The 13,324-nt window shown below is 43.4% G+C and overlaps 2 non-coding genes and 1 pseudogene across 2 annotated transcripts; all 3 read right to left on the bottom strand.

Annotated features, from left to right (window-relative positions):
- Positions 1 to 39: 39 nt before the first annotated feature.
- Positions 40 to 6,503, bottom strand: LOC105499286 (cAMP-dependent protein kinase catalytic subunit PRKX pseudogene; annotated as a pseudogene).
- LOC112423169 (U6 spliceosomal RNA) lies at positions 2,978 to 3,084 on the bottom strand. Its single transcript, XR_003013638.1, has one exon. It is a non-coding gene; the product is annotated as a U6 spliceosomal RNA (small nuclear RNA).
- Positions 6,504 to 7,516: 1,013 nt separating the features above from the next.
- On the bottom strand, positions 7,517 to 7,623 carry LOC112423168 (U6 spliceosomal RNA). Its single transcript, XR_003013637.2, has one exon. It is a non-coding gene; the product is annotated as a U6 spliceosomal RNA (small nuclear RNA).
- Between the last annotated feature and the right edge of the window lie 5,701 nt (positions 7,624 to 13,324).

The following is a 13,324-nucleotide window of genomic DNA, read 5'->3' as shown; positions in this document are numbered from 1 at the left end:
CATTTATTATCTACTACTTATAAACAATCAGGCCAAAGAAATTATACCAATGTTTTAGACTTTTAGTCACATAATAGAGTCGTGGAACCTCAAAGCCTGGCCTTGGATTATCCCAACGCACTTTCCTGGACATACTACAGTTTTTTTTTTTTTTTCCTTAAAAGATACAAAGTTTTATTAAACAAACCTGGAATCAACAGTATTATTACATAAATTAGACAGCAGTAAGATTTTCCTAGGGCATATGTACAAATTACAGTGATTTCCATTGTGCAACAAACAGACAGGATTAAAAATAGGCACTCCCCTCCCCACCCCCCATGAAAAGGTGAGATCACGCCACAGGGCTCCCAGTTCCGGCTCACCAAGGGGTGCACAAACCTGCAAAGGCACTCCACCTGTGTGCATGGCATCCGCCAGCAGTAACAGGGGCCCCAGAAGCACATTGGCAACATGGTGAGGCTGCTCAGCGTTCAGCGCAGAAAAAAAAAGAATTAGGCTATGACAGCTGAGCAGAGCTCAACAGTCATCTCAGAGGACAAGAACTGTGGAAAGCCTTCAAATCCCATCTGCTAAAACACACATGTAAAGCCTTTTACATACAGAACAGACGTGTCCACCATGGAAGATCAAACTAAGCCTTAACAGAACTTCCCAACACATGATAATTTACAGAGAACCGTGACAGGGCATCCACCTTTTATTAGGAAGGACTGTTCTGCTGGGTGCAAGGCCATAAGGTTTGCAAAGCAAACTTGATTATGAAAAGGCTTGGTGAAAATACAGCCCCCACCTTCACCAAGACACACACACACACACACACACGCACACACCCCAAAGAAACTATCCAAATACATTAAGACACCTGTTCTTGTGCTTTTCTTCTTGCTTTTGTTAAGCGAATCCCATTGGTTTAAGTTAGACTAATTAGAAGGGCTTCTTGCCTCTGTCGGCAACAGAGAAAAATGGTGCAAATGACTCCTCCAATGTGTGTAAAATTCATGCTAGTTAGATTGAAGGAAAAATGAGAGGAACCCCGGCACCCCATTTCAAATCTCTGCAACTGGAGAAATCAAAGGCTGCAAGGACTGTGTAGACCTGATGCAAAGTTAACAGGCCACAAAAATAAAACCCAAGCCACTGCTGTGTTGCACTCTGTTCACTCAGTAGCTGGAGCAATGAATGACTGTGACATTCTGGTGTGATATTTGTGCAGCCTGAGGTACACCCTGGGCACAGAGTTGAGCCTTGGGGTCTTTAACAGTATTAAGCCATAGATTCACAGTTACAATGGTCCAAAGAACTAGAGGCCACGTAGGTCAAACAAAGAAATGGTGAACACATCCCAAAGCACTCAACTGTTTAGTTCCACTGGAGATTTTTTTTTTAATGGGTAGTGATTTCAAATGATTTGGTCTTTTTTTTGTTTTGTTTTGTTTTGTTTTGTTTTTCTTCAAAGCAAACAAATGATTTGGTCTTTAAGTATGGACAGAAAGAAACAACACGCTGAACAAGAAATTCACTAACAAGTGACTGTACAGTTGTTTCATGGGCATGGAGAGGGAGTGGGGTTGAACAGCATTTTAAGGGGATGAAGTGTGCAATCTTACCCCATTACTGGGGGGTTTCTGCTTCTTATTCTATCATGCTGACAGCAAATATAATTTGCCCATCACTGGCTATAGATAGTTCAGGCTAAGCAGGATTTAGACTTGTGTTGGGAAGGAATTAGAATAATTCAGTAGATGCAGCGTATACTATTCAGTTGTGACTTTATTTTCTTCCTGGCTTTATCAATGCCTATGAAAGCAGGCTGGTGGCATTTCCCTTGAGGAAAACAAGACTTGCCCCGCTATACTTCCTGTTGTGGCATATCCATTTCCTGAAGATATTCTCTTATAGAGTTCCAGTTTGAGAAAATACTGCCAACTCATAAAATTACATGAAGCAAAGTAAATTTGTAATTTTTTCTGATACAAATTTTGTGATTATTGTAATGAATTTTCCTCCACATTCAGCACAGTGATTGTTTCATGTGATCATCTATGCGAAAATTTTGGAATGCCATCCAGATAAACTATTTTTATTTATTTATTTTTTATTTTTTGAGATGGAGTCTCACCCTGTCGCCCAGGCTGGAGTGCAGTGGCACAATCCCGGCTCACTGCAGCCTCTGCTTCCCAGGTCCAAGTGATTCTCCTGCCTCAGCCTCCTCAGCAGCTGGGACTACAGGTGCCCACCAGCCAGCACGCCTAATTTTTGTAGTTTTAGTGGAGACGGGGGTTTTGCCATGCTGGCCAGGCTGGTCTCGAACTCCCAGCCTCGGTTGATCCATCTGCCTCGGCCTCCCAAAGTGCTGGGATCACAGGCGTGAGCCACCATGTCTGGCCAGGTAAACTATTTAAAAATTATACATAGTGATTTTTCCATGTTTATAGCTCATTTTGATTAAATTAACCTCTACATGACATTGGGCCATTTAAACTATGACCCCACCATGGGGCAGTTACCAGGTAGCCTGTCTCACTTCAAATGTTGAAGTGTGCATGACGATCAAAAGTGGGTTTCACACCATCACACGTTCTTGGAAGCGCTTCTAATTTCTCATTTGTTCTGTATGGCTGGAGGCTTATTACAATGTCTGTAAAGAACAAGGTCATCAATGTGCTTGCATATTTCATTGTCCTGCATATCTGTTCACAATTAAGGCAAGGTATTTCAGGCTTTTCCTGATGCAAATTTTCATCAGTATGAAATCCTGGATAACAAAACAGGCAACCTAAAAATAGGCATATGGACTATGTACTTTTTAAAGTGTGCTCAAGAAAAGTGTTTCATTTACGGTTTTATTAATACTTTTTAAAGTAGAATGTTCAATAATATTATTACTATGATTTTTTTTGTAGTCAGCAAACATGAGACTTAATGCTTTTCCTTCTAGCTCCACATATCAGTGCACAGTGTAACATTTTTAAAAAAAAATATGGAATGCTGCATGAATCTGCGGATCTTCCTTGCACAGGGGGCCATGCTAACCTCCTCTGTGCCATTCCAATTTTAGTATACCTGCTGCCGAAGTCAGCACCAGTTTCACCTTTTCACATTCATAGTAAAACTGATGGGAAACTGAATGTGAAATGTTTAGACAATGATGGCCCTCAACTGTTAATCCCAACAGGATGGTGACTGAGGTGCACAGGCTGAAAATACAGTTGTCTAAAACATTTCCACATTTCACTATCTGAACATCATTTTCCAATTAATAACATAGTTATTAATTGTAAAGAGTTTATTCTACTCAACCCACTAATTATTCTCACCTACTGAGTTGACCTCAACGTGAAGAAAAGGTCATTGATGAAAAAGGGCGGCTATGTTCTGTTAACATTTTTTTCTTTTTACAGAGATGGGGTCTTGCTATGCTGCCCAGCCTGGTCTCAAACTCCTAGGCTCAAGCAATCCTCCTGCCTTGGCTTCCTCAAATCCTAGGATAATAGGAGTAAGCCACCGCACCCAGCTTCACTGTCCTTTAAAGTCTTAAGGTGGACGTTCTCTTCATTCCACCTTCAAAGCCATTGCCGGTTTTTTTTGTTGTTGTTGGTTTTTGTTTTTGTTTTTGTTTTTAGACAGGGTCTCACGTGTCACCCAGGCTGGAGTGTAGTGGTGTGATCTTGGATCACTGTGGCCTGGACCTTCCCGGGCTCAAGCGGTCCTCTCATCTCAGCCTCCTGAGTAGCTGAGACTACAGGCACACGCCACCATGCCCGGCTAACTTTTTTGTATTTTGTAGAGATGAGGTCTCACCATGTTGCCCAGACTGCTCTCCAACTGCTGGGCTCAAGCAATGTGCCCACCTCAGCCTCCCACAGTGCTGGGACTACAGGAACAAGCCACTGCACCCAGCTTAGATGAAATTTTTGAAAGTGACACAGAAGGTGTTTTTAAATACAGTACATTCCTCCAACAACTTCAATGTCATTGTAGATTCTTGGAATAAATTCATTCCCATATCTTCTTCTCTTTGTTTCTTCTTTTAAAGTCTCAAGTTACCAGGTAGGAAGCACTAAAGCTACTGAAGGTGGATGTCCCCATGATATTTTTTTCACCCAAACTAAAAAATGCATGTGAGGTGATTTTTTAAATCCATGCAACACACCCTTCAGATGTTGTCCCCAAGAGAAGAGATTTTTGAAAAAACAAATTGAAAAATAAAAATTATAGGCTCTGTGAAGCATTAACATTTACATCACTGCACAATTTCTGTGGATCTGCCATAATGACTTCTATATATACACACAGGTACATACACACACACACACAAATTTGTGGTTATAATCGAACAAGTCCAGTTCAAACTTACAAACTTAAGTCTATGAGAAAAACCAAGACATCACAATAGAAACACAACACTAAAGGATAAGACAAAATCTACAACCAAACAACTTTCAAAACCTTTCTACAGTGTGGAATTCCAGTTGCTTAAATAATGCCAGTTACATTATTTTCATCTATGCTCTGATCTGTTTCTGTACATACAGGCACACAGAAAAGTGGAAATGTCCTTATCACGTGAAGAAGACATTGCTTCTGGTCTGCTTAGGTGCAGGTCTTTGTTCCAGGCAGATTCCAATCTTCCTGTTTCTTCCAGATGTGAGCTCCTGTCCTCAGAAATTCTTGAAGATTTCTAAATCCTTCTGCGGCATGGCGGCGGCTGTGTCCTAGTCATTCTCTGGGTAAGTTTCGAAGTTGGAGGTGTCTCCGTCGCGGGCTATCTTGGGCACAATGGGAGGCTTCAGTTTTCTCTGCGGAACAGCTTCCCAGTCCACGGAGCGGAACCACCGATGGCGTTTCACATCATTAGCCCTGTTCTTCATGTTTCCTAACCGCCTTGTTCTGTCAACCACGAGCAGTTTCTTAATGAGGTCTTTTACACAGAAATTCAAATGTCTGGGGAAATCTATTTTGCCTGCAAGAATTTTCTGATAAATGCCAAATGTGTTATCACACACACACACACACACACACACACAAAGGGAGGAAACCCTGAGAGCATCTCGAATTATCAGGATGCCGAGGGCCCACCAATCCACGGCCCTTCCGTGGCCCTCGCTTTGAATGACTTCGGGGGCCAGGTACTCGGGTGTTCCACAGAGGGTCCAAGTCCTGTCTACCAGCTTCTCGGCGAACCCAAAGTCCATGAGCTTGATGTGGCCGTCCCTATCCAGCAGGATGTTCTCCGGCTTAAGTTCCTGTAGACGATCTGCTTGGAGTGGAGGTACTCGATGGCACAGGTGATCTCCGCAGAGTAAAAGAGACCCTTGGCGCTGGAGAAGCGCCCCCGGTTGTGCGGGTAGCTGAAGAGCTCGCCGCCCGGCAGGTACTCCATGAACCTGTAGAGGAAGCGCTAGTCATGCCACGTCCACAACAACCTGATGAGGAACAGGTGGATGACTTCCTTCAGGACCGACCTCTCAATGTGCACGTGCTGCTCCTGCTTCAGGCGGATGACGTCGTGAATGCTCATCACCTTGAGGGCGAAGAAATGCTTGGCTGTTTTCTTCTTCACCGGGTCCACCCGCCCGAACATCCCAGTGCCCACGATGGCCAGCGTGTCGAAATTCTGCAGGCGGTAGGCAGGCGGCTAGGCTGGGGCAGAGCGCTGGCCCCCAGCTGGGGGTCTCCTCCGCCACCTCTCTGGGTCGCTCTCCGCGGCGGCTGCCTGGTCCAGTCACGGCGGAGAGCTGGCCCAGGCTCTCCACTCAGGTCCGGGGCACCGGGCCAGGCCGGAGCGCTCTGGGAGCCGGGCTTCCCGGGACGCAGCCTCTGAGGGCGGCGCGGCGGCGGCACCAACGGAGGCTCCCGGTGCGCGCCCTCGCCTCCTGGTGCTCGGCCCGACGCTCGGCCCGGCGCGGCTGACTAAGCCCCCGGGTGGGAGCAGCCGCCGACCTCAGGGGTCTGGCACCGAGTGCTGCGCGGTGGCGGCGAAGACGGGGACCGCGGCCAGGGCTGCCGGGGCAGGGAGGGGGCCCTGCACATTCCCAGTCTCGCCTGGCGCCTGCCGCCGCCTCCAGTTCAGTAGCCGGGAGCGCGCTCTACGGTGTTTTGCTTTTGTTTGTTTGTTTGCCAGCTGATTCACAACTCAAGTAGCACAGTGAGGGTGGACAATACGGGCTGCCCAAGCATCCCAGCGTCGTCTGTTCTACATATCACTATTCCAAATGGCATGCTGCTGTGTTTGTGAATCCAGCCTCCCACGGTGGGTATGTCACCACCGACCTGTAACAATTGGAATGACACATTTTCACTAGAGGCGGCCCTTGGCCATCCTCCACAGCAGACTATTAAGTAACAAAATAAGCAATACTATTTATTTACTTCTTACTATGCTGTTTTTTTTTAAAGCCTCTGATGAAATCCTGGTGGCTTCTTCTCTCTTCTTACCAATCCAGGAAGTGTAGAGAGCTGTTGAGCCCTGTTTCCAAATCCCCAGGTGAAGCTGACATGCCTTCTGTCCGTACAGCCTTTTCCAAGACTCAGCTATTTGCGATCACCCTCAAATGTTGCCCTGATTCTATTATCAACTTGTAATGAAACTCACTTGTATGGTGGAAAGGCTGTTGCCAATTAATTTTATTTTCGTTTGTCACCTATCTTCCCTTCCATGTAATCGTCAAACTGTTTGTTGTACATATTAAAAATAACACACAATCAAGAGGGCATATGCTATATTCAAGCAAAGAATGCTATGTGAGCCAGGCATGGTGGCTCACGCCTGTAATCCCAGCACTTTGGGAGGCCAAGGGGGGGTGGACAAATTGAGGTCAGGAGTTTGAGACCAGTCTGGCCAACATGGTGAAACCCCATTTCTACTAAAAATCCAAAAAAAAAAAAAAAAAAAAAAAAAAGCTGGGCATGGTGGCACACGCTTGTAATCCTAGCTACTTGGGAGGCTGAGGCAGGAGAACTGCTTGAACCCAGGAGGTGGAGGTTGCAGTGAGCCAAGATTGCACCACTGCACTCCAGTCTGGGCAACAGAATGAGATGCCATCTCAAAAAAAAAAAAATGCTATGCAATAAAAAAATTATGTACTTGTCAATAGTCCAGTGAGTCAGGGGAACCCTTTCTCTTTATTGTGGAGAAAAATAGCACAATCAGAAAAAAAATTAAAAGATAATTTTCAGGAAAACTGACAGTTAAAAATCCAATGTTGTCTTACAAAAGTAGGATATACTACTCTTTTGTGTTTTGCAGAAAAACAAATATCTGGTGATTTGGAGATGGACAATATATGATCCTTAGTAAATGAAAGAAGTTTAGCTGTGGGGAAACCTGCCCTTCTTCATAGTTTATTGAATAGCTTAAAAAGATGTCATCAGCAATTATAAATGTGCTTCTGGGGTGCTAACTTCACGGGCCTCAAAGGGAGAAATGAGTCTGACAGGAGGCTTGAGGCACTTAAAAAACACACAGACATTCTGATTGCCACCCCTAGAAAGTGCTTTTTTTAAAAACTTAAAAAATATGAAATGCTTCATAAATTTACATGTTATCCTTGAGAAGGGGCCATGCTAATCTTCTCTGTATCATTCCAATTTTAGTATATGTGCTGCCAATATAAGCATAGAAAGTGTTTTTCAGATGGCCAGGCATGGTGGCTCATGCCTGTAATCCCAGCACTTTGGGAGGCCTAGGTAGACGGATCACCTGAGGTCAGGAGTTAGAGACCAGCATGACCAACATTGAGAAACTCCGTCTCTACTAAAAATACAAAATTAGCCAGGTCTGGTGATGCATGCCTGTAATACCAGCTACTTGGGAGGCAGAGGCAGGAGAATCGCTTGAACCTGGGAGGTGGAGCTTGCGGTAAGCGGGATCACGCCATTGCACATTTTTCAGGTAAAACCATGCATCAACTCTACTGCCTTCAATGATTAGGTAGGCTCTACCAAACAGCAAACACCTGAGCCATTCTCACTGGAAAGAAAATCACAGGCAGATCACATTCCATATCTTAATGCTTCTAAGTGTCAGAGAACTGCTGGCACAGTGGTGTGTGCCTGTAATCTCGGTACTTGGGAGGCTGAGGCAGGAGGATCCTTTGAACCCAGGAGTTTGAGACTAGTCTGGGCAACAAAGCAAGATTCCATTGCAAAAAAACAGTATGTAAAGTAAATTTAAAATAAATATCAGAGAAGCGTACTTTGAAAACAAAGCAAAAATCCTGAAAAGAAAAACACAAGCAATCCACGGTATACATAAACATGTATTGTACCCAATGCAGTAAGTAACTGGACTACAGTTCATTCCAACTACTTGGTAAGGTTTACTGTGAACTGCAAACTTAGAAAGGGATCACTGTTTGCTTTTCCTTTATCTTAGAAAAGACATAGGCCAGCTTTGCAATTAAGAGGGCATACATGGCGTTTACTGTAAAGGCTTTGATGTGAGTTCAGCTCTACCGTCTTTAAAATAACCAGAGAAACTCAGAAATGGTTTGCTAGTCTGATCTATGATCCTACTATTAGAAAAGGCATTTTATCAACCATAATTTTCAAATGTGCATTTTGATAAAGCAAGACACGTTTTATACTGTCATAAGTGACAATCAAGACCAATTAAAGTTTAATATTTAGGTCAAGTGTCCAAACATCTGGGCAGTCCATGCCTGCCAAGTGCAGCCCTGGTGGGTTGTATTAAGGAAAAAGTGGGAGATACAGCAGTAAGTCCAGTTGGTGCCCAGGGAGATGGTTTGGATGTCTGGAACATCACCTTTGGTGATTGTGTTAAAACTATTTTTGACTTGAATGGTATTATTTTCAGCCTGTCATTTCAAAGATGCAACCCAGAATGCCAGTATTATTTGTGTGCAGAGAATACAAATAAATTGAAAACCACCATCCTTGGTTTCTACCTCTTCCCCTCCCGTGCACACTTGGGTCTAACTAAAAATTCTCTCTTAAATATCATCAACTGCTTCCTAATGGTCAAATCATCTGGTGGTTTCTCAGATCTCATCCCACTGTTGCTCTCAGAGATACTAAACCCCACATACATTTTCCTTCTCAAAGCTCTATAAAACCTTTCTTAGTTTCCTCATAGTATTTTTTGTTCTCCTGACTCAAATTTCCCTCACTTTCCTCCTTCTATCCAGTCCTCCCCCTACCCACCCCACCTTGTCTCTCTCCACTCTCAGGGCAATCACACTTTCTTCCATTATTTTCATAATACCTGTACACAAATGACTCATATTTGGATCTGTCCTAATTTTCAACAGAGCATTTCTAACTCTCTGCTGGATTCCACGCTGTGCTGATAACAGTATCAGAAGTCACTCAGGTGAGAACTGAACTTTTCTTCCTCCTAGGGTTTCCTACTTCCTTACTGAGTAAACAGAGCAGCATCTCAGCATGCTAGTGAAACGATGGCTCTTTATTTCAGGTCGATCCTGTTTCTCCTTTTAAAATTTTTTTTCCGGTTATACTTGCACACATTATTTAAAGACTAAGTCTTTCAGTTCTAAAAACTTTTCTTGAATTTCTTTGGTACTTTCTCTTTTCCAGTCCTTTTTACTCTTTTTGGTACTCCTATTATTCAATTATCGGACCTTGGTGACCAGTTCTCACATTGTATCATCTCTCTCTCCTGTTTTCTAATTTCTTTGTCCTGTTGCTGTAAAATCTAGATTTCCTCAACCTGTTTCTACTGTATTTCTGAGTTTTCCATTTTTGCTATCACATTATTAATTTATAAAAGGTATTTGTTTCCCCACTGAATATTTTTTTCTTTTTCGAGACAGGGTCTTGCTCTGCCTTGTCACCCAGGCTGGAGTGCAGTGGTGTGATCATACGATTATAGTTCACTGTAACCTCAAACTCCTGGGTTCAAACCATCCTTCTGCCAAGCCTCCCAAGTAGCTGGGACTACTCTACTCAGCTATTTAGTTTTTTTGTATTTTTTGTTTTTTTGTTTGTTTTTTGAGGGACAGAGTCTCATGATGTTGCCCAGGCTAGTCTTAGACTCCTGGGCTCAAGTGATCCTCTTGCCTTGGCCTACCAAAGTGCTGGAATTACAGGTGTGAGCTGCCATGCCCAGCCCCTCACTGAAAATTTTTTATGTAGTATACTTTATAATTTCTTTGAGGGTATTGATAAATTAACTTCCTCTTTGTTTAATCTGTTTCGTGTTTGTTTTGATCTCCGCCTTTTGGGTTAGAGGCTTTCCCCTAATTCCTGATGATCCTTGGCTATTCACTCATATGTAAGAGTGAGCCACTTAAATGCCAATTAGCTCTATGTACATGGTGATATTTGCCACTATGGGCTTCATAGTAGGGTGATTTGGCTGAGTAATTTACTTGGGGAACCCTGATATCTGTCTTTAGATCTTTTTTCTTGGGTTTGTTAAATTCCCCAGAAAAGTCTCTTCTAGCCTCCTACCTAGAGTTAGAAGTGTTCTGGCAGTAGAGTTGGGGAGAAGGCCGGGGAGGATGGTGGTTATATTTAGTATGTACATGTTTAATTAATCCTGTTTTCAGTGTTTTATTCCTATCTCCAGCTGTGTCTGGTGTTCTCTAGTCGAAAGACCTGTTGTTTCACACTCTCCGGGAATAAACCTCTAATCTGCTAGGTGGTGGAGGGAGCAATCGCTAACTACATGGAATGGGGCAGAGGATCTAGAAGTAATTGTTTCCAATTGGTTTTCTACCCACCACCCCATGGTACAGCATGGTACTCAAGACTACAAGCTCCTGAGCCTTCAGAGGAATCCAGCTCATAAGTCAGGCTTTTTCAGTTTTCCCCATTCCAGATAGGAATGTAATGTTCCTGGGTCGACTAAGTTAGTTTGAACCCGCCACTGCAAAATTGAAACTGAGACAGTGAAAGAGATCTGACCTAACCAACTCCATCTTGCTTCTAACCTCCAAGCTGTCCTTGTTCATCCCTGGGCATAGGCTGAACTAAGTTTGGGAGGAATTTAGTTTATAGTTTAAAACAAAGATAAGAGGCAAATCCCCTTCTTGACTGGGGACTAGACTGCCTTTATAGGATTAACAAATTAGTCACAAGATTATAAATTATGGTTTAGGAGTCATGCAGCTGGAGGCTGCAAGATTCTGACCCTCCCTAAACTGCTCCTAAGTCAGTAACTATTTTGCAGAGTCTGCACTTGATGGATCAGCTGGCATCACCCAGATTGATAAACTGGCTCATCTGATCTTGGCTCTTGTGGCCCCCACCCAGGAACTGATTCAGCACAAGAAGACAGCTTTAATTCCCTGATTTCATCTCTGACCCAACCAATCAGCACTCTTGACTCAACATCCCCTACCCACCAAATTATCCTTAAAAACTCTGATCCCTGAATGCTCGGAAAGACCAATTTGAGTTATAATAAAACTTCAGTCCCCCCCACAGACGGCTTTGAGTGAATTACTCTTTCTTTATTGAAATTCCCCTGTCTTGATAAATCAGCTCTGTTTAGGGAGCAGGCAAGATGAACCCACTGGGTGGTTACGAATTTTCAACCTACCTACCTTTGAGCTTCCAAAATTGTTTTCTCCTTTTCGATTTTGTCCTCATGTGTCTTGTTGCTTGTGATTTGGCCTCTTTATTGTTGTTAGTGGGTGTCTGAAGGCAGAGAAGCTGATGTGAGCATTCAGCCAGGCCTGCATCCCATTCCCATTGCCCTTGCCTTCAGTGGGATTTCTGCAACAAACTCTTCCCAATCTTTGTGCTTGTCAATGTAGCCACTATATTGCCACTGAAGTCACTTTCTTCCAACACAAAACCAGTCATTTACTCAAAAACCTCATCAGCTGTCTACTGTGTATAGAAAAGTCAATACTCCTTAGCACATCACCCTAGGTCTTGGATGACCTGACTCCAATATACTTTTATGGTGTGACCTATACCACCCACCACACATATCCAAAGCTGCAACAATTTTCGTTTTAATAGTGTACATTCCTCATCTTCTGTCTTGAAGGCAGGGAATAAATTATGCAAGGAGTCTGAGAAGAGGTTGGAACCCAACTACTTGAATCCATTACTTCAGCTCTGCCACTTTATGATCTTGGGCAAGCTACTTAATCTCCATGTCTGCAAAACAATAATAGTAATAATAATAGGACCTACTTTCTAACATTGTTAGAAGGATTAGATGAGCACTTAAAACAGTGGCAAGTAGGAAGTGCAAGGTAAGGATAATGATTATAATTCTCTGCACATCTGTCTCCTCCAGCAGATTATCAAGTCCCTGGAGAAGGATCACTTCTCATTTATTCAACATTTGTGCTGTGCCTATGATGTGACGATGTAAAAAGAGCTTAGCAAATGGAAAGACTGTTGACTTATGGTTCAAATATAATGCGACAAATGATACAACACAGGAAAGAGCAAAGTGCAGAGAATAGAGCATGCAAAATTGAATGGTGTGGAACAGATGGGGAAAGGCTTCACAGATCTAACACTGAAGATGGGGCTTGATGAATGAGTATGTAAGGGCCAAGAGTTGTGCAAGGAACAGTGGATGGGGAAAAAAGCACAGACAGGCTGGAGAAGCAGGTTGGGGCCAATTGCACAAGGCCCTGCATAACCTGTTTACCATACACTTTATTGTTTGACCAGTGTTTGTTAATCTCAGTGTGCTAGCATATAGGGTGTGTCAGAGAATTATGAGGAGTCAAAGTATTTTGTTACTAATAATAGCTGAAATGTGGGGACTGTTTTTTTTTTTTTTTTTTCTGAGATGGAGTTTTGCTCTTGTTGCCCAAGCTGGAGTACAATGGCGCGATCTCAGCTCATTGCAGCCTCTGCCTCTGGGGTTCAAGTGATTCTCCTGCCTCAGCCTCCTATGTAGCTGGGATTACAGGTGTGTGCCACACGCTCGGCTAGTTTTTTGTATTTTTAGAAGAGACGGGGTTTCACTACATTGGCCAGGCTGGTCTCAAACTCCTGACCTCAGGTGATCCACCCACCTCGGCCTCCCAAAGTGCTGGGATTACAGGCGTGAGCCACCACACCTGGCCAGGTACTTGACATTTTAAAAATAAATGAGGACACACTCCCAAATGATGTTGAACAGAAGAATACATAATCTATGACTCCATTTATAAGAGTAAAAGAAAGAGAAAACCAGGCAAAGATCATTTCTGTTGTCTCAGTTCACGACACAGTTACCTTCAGGGGTGGACAGTGACAGGGAGAGGACTCAAGAGGGACTTCTGGGTGCCTCATGCTATTTCTTTGTCTGGGGACTGGCTGCATAGATGTGCTGTTTCTGAAAATTCAACGAACTGTATACTTACAGTGCACTTTTCTGTAT

The sequence above is a fragment of the Macaca nemestrina genome, chromosome 7, assembly GCF_043159975.1.
Source record: "Macaca nemestrina isolate mMacNem1 chromosome 7, mMacNem.hap1, whole genome shotgun sequence".
In the NCBI taxonomy this organism is placed as follows: domain Eukaryota; kingdom Metazoa; phylum Chordata; class Mammalia; order Primates; family Cercopithecidae; genus Macaca; species Macaca nemestrina.
Note: the sequence above shows the minus strand (reverse complement) of the source record. Positions and strands in the feature narration are given on the sequence as shown.